Source organism: Sus scrofa, chromosome 8, assembly GCF_000003025.6.
Source record: "Sus scrofa isolate TJ Tabasco breed Duroc chromosome 8, Sscrofa11.1, whole genome shotgun sequence".
Taxonomy (NCBI): domain Eukaryota; kingdom Metazoa; phylum Chordata; class Mammalia; order Artiodactyla; family Suidae; genus Sus; species Sus scrofa.
The window spans coordinates 137,517,719-137,531,408 of record NC_010450.4 but is presented as its reverse complement, the minus strand read 5'-3'; the positions used below and the strand labels follow the sequence as shown (position 1 = coordinate 137,531,408).

General features: G+C 47.2%; 1 long non-coding RNA gene across 1 annotated transcript in view; it reads right to left on the bottom strand.

Annotated features, from left to right (window-relative positions):
* LOC106508356 overlaps positions 1 to 13,690 on the bottom strand; it is a 90,446-nt gene that overhangs the window by 51,137 nt on the left and 25,619 nt on the right. The gene's annotated exons all lie outside the window — the stretch shown is intronic.

Genomic DNA, 13,690 nt, shown 5'->3' with positions numbered 1-13,690 from the left:
CTCCTGGATTAAATGAAACAACATTTGCCAACAAAGGTATGTCCAACTCTTGTCCAACTGGCATATCCCCTTGTAGGCACAGAATTTAGCTAAAAACAATCCTCTAGTTCATTCTAATATATCGTGCACTGTATGTCAAGTTCTCAGTACATCCAAAAAAATGAAATTGCCGAACAAGAGCACAGCAGACATGTGTTCCTAACTGGGCAAGAAAAGGGGATATTAATGGTGATTAACAAGGAACTAAATTAATGCGGACACTGCCTTAGGCAAAGGCTGTTGGTAGTTTACGTTCAACTAAAAAATAGTACCTTGTACTCCTCATTGGACTGCATGAGCAGATGAAGGTTAAAGTAGCACAGCTACCAAATATATATTATGCAAGTCAGGAATCATTCATTTCAAAATTTAAAGCCAAGCTAATATTAAAAAAAACTTTAAATTATAGTTTACCCTGGCCATGCACAATTATATTTAATTAAAGCTCACTGAAGTGTAAACTTAACTAGATTAATAAACTGAAAGAACTCATGTGGCAAAAACATGCATAAATATAATTCCTTACTAATACCTGGCACTTTTAAGGGGGCCCTTGCTTATGTCGTTTTGGTGATTTTGAAGGAACTAGACCTACCCCACATTCAATAACCTTGTTTACTTGTGATTGTGTTGACCCCCAAATTTCAGTGACTTTTGCATTCCAGTACAGGAACCTCGCTGGTGTAGAAGAGAGATGACAAATCCCTTCAGACGGACATTCCGTTCTATTATTTACGTTTCATTTCAGAGAGTCTGTAACATAACTAGCGGTAAATAGAGGCTTTCAGAAAGGTGTAATAACACTGTGTCTTTCAATTTCACAAACTATATCATCACTTCCTCCTAAAGAAACTAACTCGAGCACGGGGTGTGTAAAAATCACCTTGGTGCTTTTGGCTGAGTTACAGCAACTCCGCTGTACACAGTTGTATGACAATGACAAAGGGCACTGGGGAAAGTTCTTTCCAAATTTAACCGTTATCATCTTAGATGCTTTTATTTCTTGTACCTGAGAATAAAACACCATAAACCTGGCAGGTAAATTTTCCACAAAGTTGACCTTTGTAGAAAAGTGAGCAATTTTCTTCCATTGACATTTTTATCCTTCCAAAGGAGACAGGAATTAAGCCATCTCACATTTTCAATAACAAAATGAAAATATTCCACTCACCACAAACTTGAATTCTGGCACCATTTCTACAGCTACAGAATATTTCTTGCACAGGTCATTTTTTTCTTTAAATATCTTTTTACTAAATTATAGTTGATTTACAATGTGTGCCAATTTCTGCTGCCAGCAAAGTGACCCAGTCATACATACATATTCATTCCCTTTCTTATGGTATCCTCCATCGTGGTCTATCTCAAGAGACTGGATAGAGTTCCCTGTGCTGTACAGCAGGACCTCATTGCTTGTCCATGCTAAATGTCATAGTTTGCATCTACCAACAGCAAACTCCCTGCCCATCCCACTCCTCCCCTCCTTCTTTGTTCATTTAATTAAAAAAAAACAAAACAAAACAGTATTATAGACATCGCTGCAACAGGAAGCAAACAAAAATATCTTGTCCGAGGAATTCTCACCTTCTTTAAGAATTATTTCAGGAGCTCCCTGTGTGGCTCCGAGGTTAACGAACCCGACTAGGATGCATGAGGATATGGGTTTGATGCCTGGCCTCGCTCAGTGGGTTAAGGATCTGGCGTTGCCATGAGCTGTGGTGTAGGTCACAGTTACAGCTCTGATTTGACCCCTAGCCTGGGAACTTCCATATACTGCAAGTACAGCCCTAAAAAGCAAAAATAAATAAATAAATAAATAAATAAATAAAAGGATTTATTTCATTGTTGCATCTAAATTTTGATCATGTGAAATCTATTTTTAAGTCAATCATCTTTTTACAAATTTTGAAAAAAACTTTTAGATAAATGAACATGGCTCCTCTATTTTTCTTTTAGAAGGCAGACCATACTAGTTCGTTTTGGAAAGTAAGATTATCCCATGAGTGGGCGTCGGGGTAAGAAAAGCGTTGCCTCCTCAATCTCCGTGGGAGAGAAGGGAGGAGAACCCAGCCTGGGTCCGTGGAGGCGCTTTCACATCTAAGAATCACATACAACATCCAGACGACTGAGCTACAAATCATCCGCCCGTATTTAAGCAACCTTAAGTAATGAAAGTGCTGGGTTAGAAATCAAGAACTCTTACATCCTTTTTATCTTATCACGCTGTCTTTTGTCCTGACTGCCGTGTAACCATCACAAGGTCATTCTCCAGGCCTCGTTGCACGTGTGACCTCTAATGTCATGTCCAGCTTTGCCCACTGATGATTGTGTGAGTCTTTTTTTTTTTTTTTTGTCTTTTTTGCTATTTCTTGGGCCGCTCCCGCGGCATATGGAGGTTCCCAGGCTAGGGGTCCAATCGGAGCTGTAGCCACCGGCCTACGCCAGAGCCACAGCAACACGGGATCCGAGCCGCGTCTGCAACCTACACCACAGCTCACGGCAACGCCGGATCCTTAACCCACTGAGCAAGGGCAGGGATCGAACCTGCAACCTCATGGTTCCTAGTTGGATTCGTTAAGCACTGCGCCACGATGGGAACTCCGATTGTGTGAGTTTTTAAATGCAGAGGTACTAGAAAGATGACAGGATTCCTGCTTCAGGTAAAACGAAAAATCTATGTCAAGATGAAACTAGACAACCACATGAAAAAAGTTGTCAAAGAGGTAATAAGCGGATTTTTTTTTTCTTTTGGTCTTTTTAGGGCCGCTCCCGCAGCATGTGGAGGTTCCCAGGCTAGGGGTCTAACCAGAGCTGTAGCCAACAGCCTACGCCACAGCCACAGCCACACCAGATCCGAGCCACGTCTGAGGCCTACACCACAGCTCATGGTAACGCTGGATCCTTAACCTACTGAGCGAGGCCAGAGAGCGAACCCGCAACCTCATGCTTCCTAGTCGGATTTGTTTCTGTTTTGCCACAATGGGACCCCATACACAGATACTTTAAAATGGTGTTGTCTTTGAGGAAAAAGTAGGAGTTACCATTGTGGCTCAGTGGGTTAAGAACCTGACACAGTGTCTGTGAGGATGTGGTCACCCTGGCCTCGCTCAGTGGATTAAGGACCCGGCATTTCATGAGCTATGGTGTAGGCTGCAGATGTGGTGGGGATCTGTGTTGATGTGGCTGTGGCACAGGCGGCAGCTGCAGCTCTCGTTTGACCCCTAGCCTGGGAACTTCCTTCTGCTGCAGGTGAGGCTGTACAAAGAAAACAATAAAGAAATAAAAAAATAAACTGAGTGTGAGATTGGATCAAGAGATTTAAAAAATGGGCATCAATTCTTGGCCTACCTTTTTGTGAGAGACTCTGCAAATCTGCAATAATCTGCATAGGAATGGTCAGAGTAGTATTATTGTTGAGAATAAATAGTTCAAAATCTTAATTAAACATGTAATTTTTGAATATCTCTGTTTTGACTAAAATCCCGCTTTCTCCATGAAGCCCTCTAGACAGTCAGGGAGAAATAAATACAAGCTCGTCCCGACACCGTTCCGTCGAATACGTGTATAGCTCACGACACATCTGTCCATCAGCACTGCCTCTGCCATCCACTGATGCAGTTTTCTTCTGAGATCCTGCTCTGCCGTGACCTCAGCCAGTGCGACATTTCTCTACTTGCTCAGTGCTCGTGCGTCATGCTCCTTGTCGAGGTGAACAGCAGTGTGTTCTCAGTTCTGAACTTCTGCAGGGAACCCAGCCGTTCTCTCCTGGCACATTGTGCAGCCCAAGTTCCAGCTAATCAAAGGAACCCGAGACAGGCTCTCCGCTGACCATTCCGAATGATGCGTTCCTATGACTTTAACCCTTCATGGAGGCTACTGGACAATCTACATATGCAAATACCGGCTACATACATTTATAGGTTCCTGGAATATGTTAGGTGCTCAAAAACGCTTATAGGATGGACACAGGGCTGAATAGGATTTATTTGATGAAGACGCCGATGATGGGTAAGAGAATTACATATATGAGACACGAAAGGGCCCCAACGAGAGCCAGAACACAGGCTGCCACCTCACTGTACCTGGATTTCTCCAACGCAAACCCCAGATTCAAACACCAGGCACTTGCAAGCTGCATTTAAGTACCAATAAATCAGTCATCGTACGAAACTTCCATTTCATTGGCAACTGTAAAAATAGGCTATTGTGCAAATCCTGACGATTTTCCCGTTTGCAGGCCAAACAAGGGTCTAGCGGGGTGTCAGTGGCTATCACTGGCTTTACTTTCTGGTCATTTGTGGGGCTTTTTCCTTTTTCTCAGATAAACCCCCAACGAGAAGACCGCCTTTTTCTGTACCGTACAGAGAGGTTCCCACACGGTGACAGGTGCGGTTCCAGCGCGTTCCTCATTCAATTCTGTTGTTGCCTCCGTGGGAAACTGGAAAACGTATCAGATTTTCAAACCGGGAGGTGAATTTCTGCAGAGGAGGCAACACAAAGCTTTGCACTCCCGGCTCTGCTTCCAGAGTCTGCTCGTTTTTCCACGGGGCTCCCTCTGTGGGAGGGATGTGTGCGTTCCAGAATCTGCTTCCAAACTTTGACGCAGGTTCAATATTTACACTTCTTAAGGCTCAGGGGTTGCCCTACGCTCCTCTGCATAAAGGGTCCCTGAGAGCAAGTGGAGCTATATGAGAGTATGGAATGTACCGGAAGATGAGACATAGATGCCCCGACAGTCCCCTTCCTAAACAGAGAGTGGGACAGAACCAGCCTAAATGCCAGCAACCAAGAGCAGCAAAATGTTCTATGTTCTCCATCCATTCTTTTTTTTCTTTTTTGCATACAAGACGCATTACAAAGAGGTGAAAACACGTTTTCTGTTTAGGTAATGAAAGAGTAACAGACTCGGCAGCGGCTGTGATAAACCTCTTCTGAGACCCCAGTTCCTATAAATGACGATCAGGAGGAAGGCCATGCCCGTGTGTGTCGCCCCCTTCGTAACGGCACTGGGTCATGAAACGGGCAGCTGTGAGTGAGGCTTTCCCCTTAGAAATCACGTCGCCTGAGATATTCAGCCTTTACCATCTGGAGAGCAGAGACCGAGTGGGAAAAAGCCGCAGAGCCCAGCACGCTGGCGCAGGGCACACACCACAGGCTCTGCTAGTCAAGGGAGTTTCATGTTTAAGGATGAGAAATCAACTGGTCCGGCCAACTCCAAAGTCTAAAGGAACCTACTCAGTCTAAAGGGATAATGATGTCTTGGGTGCTAATAACATATGGCGGAAATCTTTAGTAAATTTCTAATAAAAACATTCGATGTTCACTTATCCTCTTAAAGAGTACTTGCATTGTGCCGAGGTTCTAGGGGTAGAACTAAACATAGCACCTGTTTTGAGGGAGCTTACAGTCTTGCTTACAGTATCAAGGCAGTGGATTTTTTTTTTTTTTGAGTGTTATATCCACTACGCAGTTGAAAACGACACTTATTCTTGCAAAGGAATATAATACATTGGAATACTATTTACCACAATTCACCCCAAGGCTTAAGTTTAGGTAACATTATAACTTTGGAAATACTTCAAAAATTCCTTTGGTGCTCTCTGGAAATTTATAGCATGTTTTCCATTGATTATTGACGAAGATGGAAGATTATCCTACACTGATTGAAAGATCATTAGGAACCCAACAGAGCATGGGAAAATGGGACGTGTATTTTCCTGCGGAGATCTCTAATTCCATAACCCTGACCTGACGGCTGGGATGGGAGGGTCCATGGCCACCTAACTGCCGTCTTGCTTAGAAATGGGAAAACTGACTTGTGCTTCCTGGAGTCTGATTTATTTTCCCACGACATTCATGGGATAGAGACAAGTGTGTGGTGAAAAAAATCAAAAAGTGAGTGTGGCCTGAGTCTTGCCTAACTTTTCAGCTCTTTCCTACCTGTTTGCAGGGAGCTGGGAAATTGTTAACAATTTAGCACTTAACACAACCACCACCACACCACCTCCCACTGTCGGTCTTAAACAAAGGATTCTATCAGACTCCCCTTGAGAGCAGCTGCTGCTGTGCGGGCCGCTGGGATTAGTGCACATGAACCTCCCCCAGGACACGGAGGGGGTTGGCAAATGCTGCCTCGTCTGCCTGGAGTGCTCCGGAGGCACCTTGCAGAGCTCTCAGCCCGCGTTCCTCTAAGGTTGGCCTGCAGTCAATAAACATCTCATGTCTCTCGCCCCGAGGGTGTGCTCACAGGACCACCCTGCTTCTGCGGTCACAGCTTCAGGCTGTGGGCGGAATGGTGGGTGCAGAGCCAGAGGCAGGATGTGCAGGCGGGACCCAGTGTGGTTGGACCTGGGATCACTGGTCTGGCTGGAGGGGAGCCGGAGTCGTCTTCAGGTCAACACTCATCCTGGGAGGAGAGGCACGTCCACCAGAGCGTGATTATCAAGCATCGACGTGACTCACTCAAGGGTTAATGGGAGGGAGCTTTCATAAGAGGCGAGGCTGCAGGTTAGGAGAGAAACAGAGGCCTCTCGCCCCCTCACTGGGGCTTGCATGGCCGAGGCAGTGGTGTAGACGGCCGTCGTCCGTCCAGGGAGGGCACGCTCAATATTTCCCTTCAAAGGTGGGTACCCGAAGGGGAAAGAGTTCTTGTCTCTTTTAGCTCTTTAAAACCGGACATGAATCGTGTCCCGAAACAGCAATGCACTCAGCGGATAACTAACGAGCGGCGCGTCACGAAGTGGTCAAGGTTCTAAGCGCCTGATAAAGAGACTCAGAGCCAGAGAGGGTACAGCCAGGTGTGCATCGCGGAAGAAAATAAGAGGAAACAGGAAAACGAAGACTCACATTGATTTGAGGGCCTGCGATCAGCTTCCCTCCACCCCCAAGGGGGTGGGTCTCGCTGTGGTCAGTTATGATGTGGATGCTGACTCGTTTATCTCCTACCTCTCTGCCGTCCACAGGTGCGGGCTGAGTGCCTGCTGTCTGCCTCCTGCAGCACCGAAGGGCAGGTACAGAGAGACAGAGAAGGGACACTGTCTCTTCCATTGAGAAGCATGCAGTCCAGACGGGAAGGTGGACACCTGAAGCAATAAGCCCCAGACATGTTACGGTGGAGAGGCCGGGCCGGGCTGGCCACAGCGTGTCAGAACTCGGCTACTCTGATCACTGCCACCCCTTACATCTGAACAGCACTTTCTGGTTTTGCTTTGGGTGTTCAGAATATATTCAGCTGCCTTATCTAATTAGATATACAGTTAAAAATCCTAAAACAAAATGAATCCTTTCTTTCTTTCTTTTCTTTCTTTCTCTTTCTTTCTCTTTCCTTCCTTCCTTCCTTCTTTCTTTTTATTTGTCTTTTCAGGGCCACACCCACAGCATATGAAAGTTCTCAGGCTAGGGGTCGAATTGGAGCTGTAGCCACTGGCTGGCACCACAGCCACAGCCACACCAGATCTGAGCTGTGCCTGAGACCTACACCACAGCTCACGGCAACGCTGGATCCTTAACCCACTGAGCGAGGCCAGGGATTGAACCCGTGTCCTCATGGATGCTGGTCAGATTCACTGCCGCTGCGCCACAACAGGAACTCCGAAAACGAATCATTTCTAAAGTGTGGGCATTTAACCCTTGGACACTGTGATGCTCCATGCAGATCACAGGTAAGGATGCAGATCAAAGACAACATATTCAGTTTAACCTAAATTCCAGGTATAAAACAAATACTGTTTAGTACTAGTGTATTCAAATACCGCACGGGTATCCTGTATTTTCAGCCACTGCGTTTGGCAACCATCTTTATGGAGGTTCCTCTCAAGAGCAACCCTAACACGTCTTCTGGGCGTTAGTCTCAGCCACAGATTGTTTCAGGGCGTCTGTTCTCTAGGAAGCGTCATCAAGGTGCGTAGACATCAGGGGCTCTTGGACCGCGTGGGAGGACTCACCACTCAGCGAGGAGCACAAAGAAGATCTAGAGGGTGCTCTTTCCACAAGCGGGGGACACACTTCCACATTCTCACGAGCACAGAGGCCTTTATATTCACGAACAATGCCAAATTCAGAAGTTCGCATGGCTGTGCCGACGTTACGCTAGTATTTCTTTATGCCTAGTGATCTTAAGGCATCAACTCTTGATTCCACCCAGGTGTTAGCTGTCAGTTTGTGTGTTTCTGTGTGTGATATAGAAGTTCGTGGATGGTATGGGGTGTCATCGTGTTGTGACTTACCAACATTTCTGCAAGGCTCTTAAAAAGACCACCACGCCTCCTCCGTGAAACGCACGCTTTCGTTCTTTTCCGAAGTTGCCGGGCCCCGGTCTCTGCTCACGCAGCGGCGGCTCCTTCCTTGCCTCTTTGGCCGGCTCCTCTTTCACCTGACCTCTCAACCTTGCAGGATCCCAGGGCTCAGTTTTTTGCCTGTTTCCTACTTTCTCCCCAAACCCACGCCTGCGTGATCTCACTTCTGCTCTCAACGTCACCTGCGTGCTGACGCCCCCACGTTGGTGGCTCCAGCCTCGGCCTCTCCCAGGCTCCAGGGTCACACAATCAGCTGCCTCCTCTACCTTTGCTCCGTGGATGTTTAACAGGAATTCCAGCCCTAACCTGCCCGGAACTCAACTCCGGTTCCCCAACCGGTTAAGCTCCCAGCCTTCCACAGTTTAACAGCGTAATGACACATAGTCACGGACTTGAGCCAAAAATCTAGGAGTCATTCTCGTGCCTCCTCTTTTTCCCCATAACCCTCATCGTTTCTACCAGAATCTCCTTTTGCCTAAACCTTCGGAATAAATCCCGATCCTACCTTGGTCCAAGCTGCCCTCATCTCTAGCTCCATCTATTGCTGAAGCCTCCCAACTGGTCCCGCTTTCTCTCACAATAGTGGATTTCACAGAGAAGTCAATCTGGGAAACATTTTTTAAACTTAAATCTGGAGTTCCCGTCGTTCCGCTCAGCAGAAACGCATCTCACTAGGATCCATGAGGACGAAGGTTCGATCCCTGGCCTCGTTCAGTAGGTTCAGGATCCAGCGTTGCCGGGAGCAGTGGTGTGGGTCGCAGACAAGGCTTGGATCCTGCGTCACTGTGGCTGTGGTGTAGGCCGGCAGCTGTAGCTCCGATTCTACCCCTCGCCTGGGAATTTCCACATGCTGGCGGGTGTGGCCCTAAAAAGTCAAAAAACAAAACCCCCGAAACACAAAAGCCCGCCCCCCCCCCCCCAATTTAAATCATGTCACTGTCCTGCTCAGAAAGCTTTGGTAGCTTCCCGGCCCACCAGAATGGGTCTGGCCCCTTCTTCACACTCTCATCACACCTCTGGGTCTCGGTCAGCCCCACGCCCTCGGCTCCAAGGGCAACTGCCTGGCATGCCTCTCCTCCAGCTCTTCCGACCTCGCTCCTCTCCTCAGAGAGGCCTGCCCTGCTGGCTGTTTCAGGCTTCTTCGTGTGTCTTTAAAGGTGCTCCAGCTCATCCCCTCCTTCTTTTCTTTAGGCTGGCTTCCCCGGGAGAACCTAAGCAGCCTGTGTCCCGCCAGTGGAATGTACACGCCTCGGAGGAAGCCCCCTGTCGGGATTACTCATTGCAGCATCTCGGGCACCAGACAATGTGCCTGGCACACAGGAAGCACCCCATCTTTATGGACGAAAGGAACGAATACAGTCCATTTGCCACACTGCTTCTTTTGAAAACACTGATTTGTTCCAACTCGAATGCCATGTAAAGGAAAATCTTAAAATGCGAATGCGCCTGCTTCCAGGCAATTTCATCGGCGAGGAATGCTGTGCATTTCAGATGAATCAAACTGCAGAGGTATCCACAAGAGATACGGCACCCGCCTCAGGAAGCCAGCGAGTCGCACGGGTCCTCGCTGGGTTTGACAGCTTTCCACCTGATCTCGACAACCCTCCTTCAACCATTTTAGGGACTGAATTGTGTCCCCATCCCAAAACTTGTGTTGAAGTGCTGTCTCCCAATGTATTTGAAGATAGGGCCTTTAAGGAGATAATCAAGGCTAAATAAATTTATAAGAGTAAGTCTCTAATCTGATAGAGCTGGTAGGACTTTTTTTAAAAAATAAAAGTATAGTTGATTTACAATGTTGTGCCAGTTTCTGCTGCACAGCACGGCGCCCCAGTCACACACATGCGTTCATTCCCTGTCTTGTATCATCTCCCATCATCGTCTCTCCCAAGAGACTGGGTGTATTCCCTGTGCTGCACAGCAGGATCGCATTGCTCACCATTCTCAATGGGACCGATTCTACCCATTAAGCCCAAACTCCCCGTCAGTCTGGTGTCTCCATGAGGAGAGGAAGAGGCCGTCAGAACGCTCCCCTGCCCGCGCCCTGGCCACGCGCAGTAGGTACACAGGGAGAGAGGCCACTGAGGACACAGGGAGAAGAAGCCTGCTGGAACCTCAGTCCAGGACCCTCAGCCTCCAGGCTGCGAGGAGAGAAATTTCTGCTGGTCAGGGCACCCCCTCTGTAGGTTATTGCGATGGCATCCCAGCTGATTACAAACCCCTCGAGGGTAACTCAAGCCACACCCCTTCCCACAGCCACCCGGCCACACAGCCCAGCCCCTCCCTCCCTCTCCCTTCCCTCTTTCTCCCCCCAGTCTTTTTGGTATTTTTTTCTCTCTTTCTCTCTCCTTTATGATAAAAGAATTGTCTCTCTTTTTTTTTTTTCTATTGCTCTTTCCTTCTCTGCTACTTAGAGTGCCCTGGAACTTAAGTATAAGCAGCCGTTAAGACTTTTTTAAAAAGGTAAAATGACATTTATTACAGCATTTATATATTTCCATTTTTTATTTGTTTTTTGTTTGCTTTTTTTTTGCTTCTTAGGGCTGCACCTGCGGCATCAGAAGTTCCCAGGCTAGGGGTCAAACCTGACCTGCCTCTGTGACCTACACCACAGTGCATGGCAACGCGGGATCCTTAACCCACTGAGCGAGGCCAGGGGCCAGCTCTGCATCTTCATGGACACCAGCCGGGTTTGTTGCCAATGAGCTTGTGCCCATGCTTCTAAGGCACCATCCAAATTTAAGCTTTAAGAAATTCACGGAACTCCCTAGTTATAAACATGTTGATTGACCAGCTGCTACATTCACAATTTAAGTCAGTTTTTGAAAGTTTCACTGAAGTGGAAAAGCATGGCAACAGCCCTCAAAGGGACTTCAGATGTGTTTCAGTGTTCCAGCGATGAGCCACACATTCAGATAGTGGGGTACTCCTTCAGAAAGCTGGCGACCCTGTCTCTGAGAGTTACAATTCCTTTGCCGAGTCTCTTGAGTGGGAGAAATGAGAACACTCCTGCCGCCAATAACAGCAACAAAACGAGCTGACGGCTGACGTCTACAAAAGAAGGTCTGTTCTGCCATCAAGACACAGCAGGGGCGAAGGAAAGGGCACTTGAAGGGCAGGACGATGACACACACATTTTTCGCAGAAGTCGTGGCCACGCGTGTGATCCAATCAAAGCCACGTCCCATCCACACACCAGCTTGGTGCTGGCTCTCATGCGGACGGAACCGTGTCTCGGGCGCTTTCTCTATTCATGTGGACGTGGAGGCGGCGGCCATGGCAGTGGACACACTGAGAACCTTTCTCCTGTGGCTCTGAGTCAGTCTCCTCAGTGGATTACTAAACACATTCCAGAAATCTCCTCCGTTCCTACTGGTCTAAAAATGGATATAATTAAAGATGAGTAAACCTACCGCAGAGCTTGATGTAATCTGTGAGGGTAATTAACACAAACTATGAACCATGGACTCTCATGCCACTTCTCTAAAGACTGCAATACGCCACCGCAAGTTCATATACCTTTGCCACCGCAAAAGCAGCCCTCCCCCAAGGCAGTCACGCAACGCACAGCGCTATCGGCAATGGGACAGTTCTTGAGCATGTAAATCCAGCAACTGTGGTTTACCCTTTGACCAAAGCCAGGCTAAGATCTGGGGATCCCTCATGGCTTTCAGAACCTCCCAGAAATTTACCAATACATACTTTGGGGTTCAGGAGCACCTCGATTTGGGTTGATAACTTCCAATGCCCAAGCTATGATTGTCTCAACTATTGCTACGCTACCAAGTGGCTTTTCAGGGTCAGGGGACAGATGACTCATTTCTAAAATTCTCCTTTTTTTTCCAGGTCTGGTGGAGTGTTATTAAATTCTAGAAGATAAGGCTCTTTTTCTTGCTGTCTCATAGTTTTCTCTTAATTCAGACAGGGATTTTCCATGGTAAGGCCTTCCATTCTATGTGGACTTGCCAGAAGACCCAAGAAATAAGGCCATTTCTCAATAACGAGCTCCATCTTTTCATCCACAACTGACCGTTACATCTCAGAGGCCGGGTACAGTGCCTCGAGCTTTCTTCTTCGGCGCTCACAGCCACTGCGTGGGCCTCAGGAACTTCCCCCTTTCAGGTTAATGAAGCCGAGGCTGAGGGATTCACTCGTCCGGGATCACGAGGCAAAGCCGACAATCAGATCGGTTTGGGCTTTTTGGCCCCTGTCTTCCAAGTCTTAGCGCATGCAGCGTGCTCATCCTGAAACTCCGTCACGTATCGTTCAAAACCTAAATGTTTCCTTCCCTACTGAGACCGCTATTCCGGGCGGGCGGGGGGGGGGGGGCTCTAGGGTTCAGAAAAGAAGAACAAATGGTCAGATGTAAATGTGGTTTTCTGAGTCGGCAGAAGAGTGTAGGAATCCACGTGCTGCCATACGGGGGAGATGCGCCAAACTCCGAGAAATAACTCGACAGAGTGAGCGGGTGGCGGAGGGCCGCTACTGAACTGACATTCTTTCGTCACCCTATACATCCGGAGGTACCCACTGATCTTTTAGGGCACTGAATCCTTCGTTCTTGTCCACTCCGATTTCTGAGGGACAATACACAGGTTTTCTTTCCATAGTTATACCTAGATACCAGGGAGTCAAATCACCTTTAATTTTTAAATCCAAAAAGCATTTTAACTTAGAGCTCACTTGCAACGCTGTGTCAATTTCTGCTGTACCGCAAAGTGACCCAGTCATACATGTACATACATTCTTTTTCTCATATTATCTTCCATCATGGTCTATCCCAGGAGATTGGAGACAGTTCCCTGTGCTGTACTGCAGGACCTCATTGCTAACTTTAAACTTTTTACATCCAAGAACCAGAAAACACACTCTAAGAAGCAGTCGTCAAAAAGCTCAGGCCCCAAATCCATCTTTGAGATACCTTTGTCTCATTAGAATTTGACCTGATGGTAGCTGAGGAGTAGTTGAGAATATTTCCCTCTTTCTTAGCTGTCAAAATTCAGTTGATACATCACAGATCCCTAAAGCTATGTAGGGAACTCTTCCCTTAATTCCATCCGCTTCATTTCTAAGCTGCAAGAGTCACGGCTGGGTTCAGTGAGAGTTCTGCTTGCCATGAGTGTGAGATCATGCCCTAAGTAATTACAGTGAGCGTGCAATGAAAATATGTGGTGAGTATAATGTCAGGAAATCATGCAAATTTTATTATCATCAGTGAAGTGGTGGCTGGTGGAGAACTTGTCAGTATTTGCAACTTGAAGCTTCTAATTACCTTGATTTACTTGTAGTTCCATTCATAACCTTGCTGCTGAGCTGTTCCTGACAGCACTTTGGCATTTTACAAGAAAGGAATAATG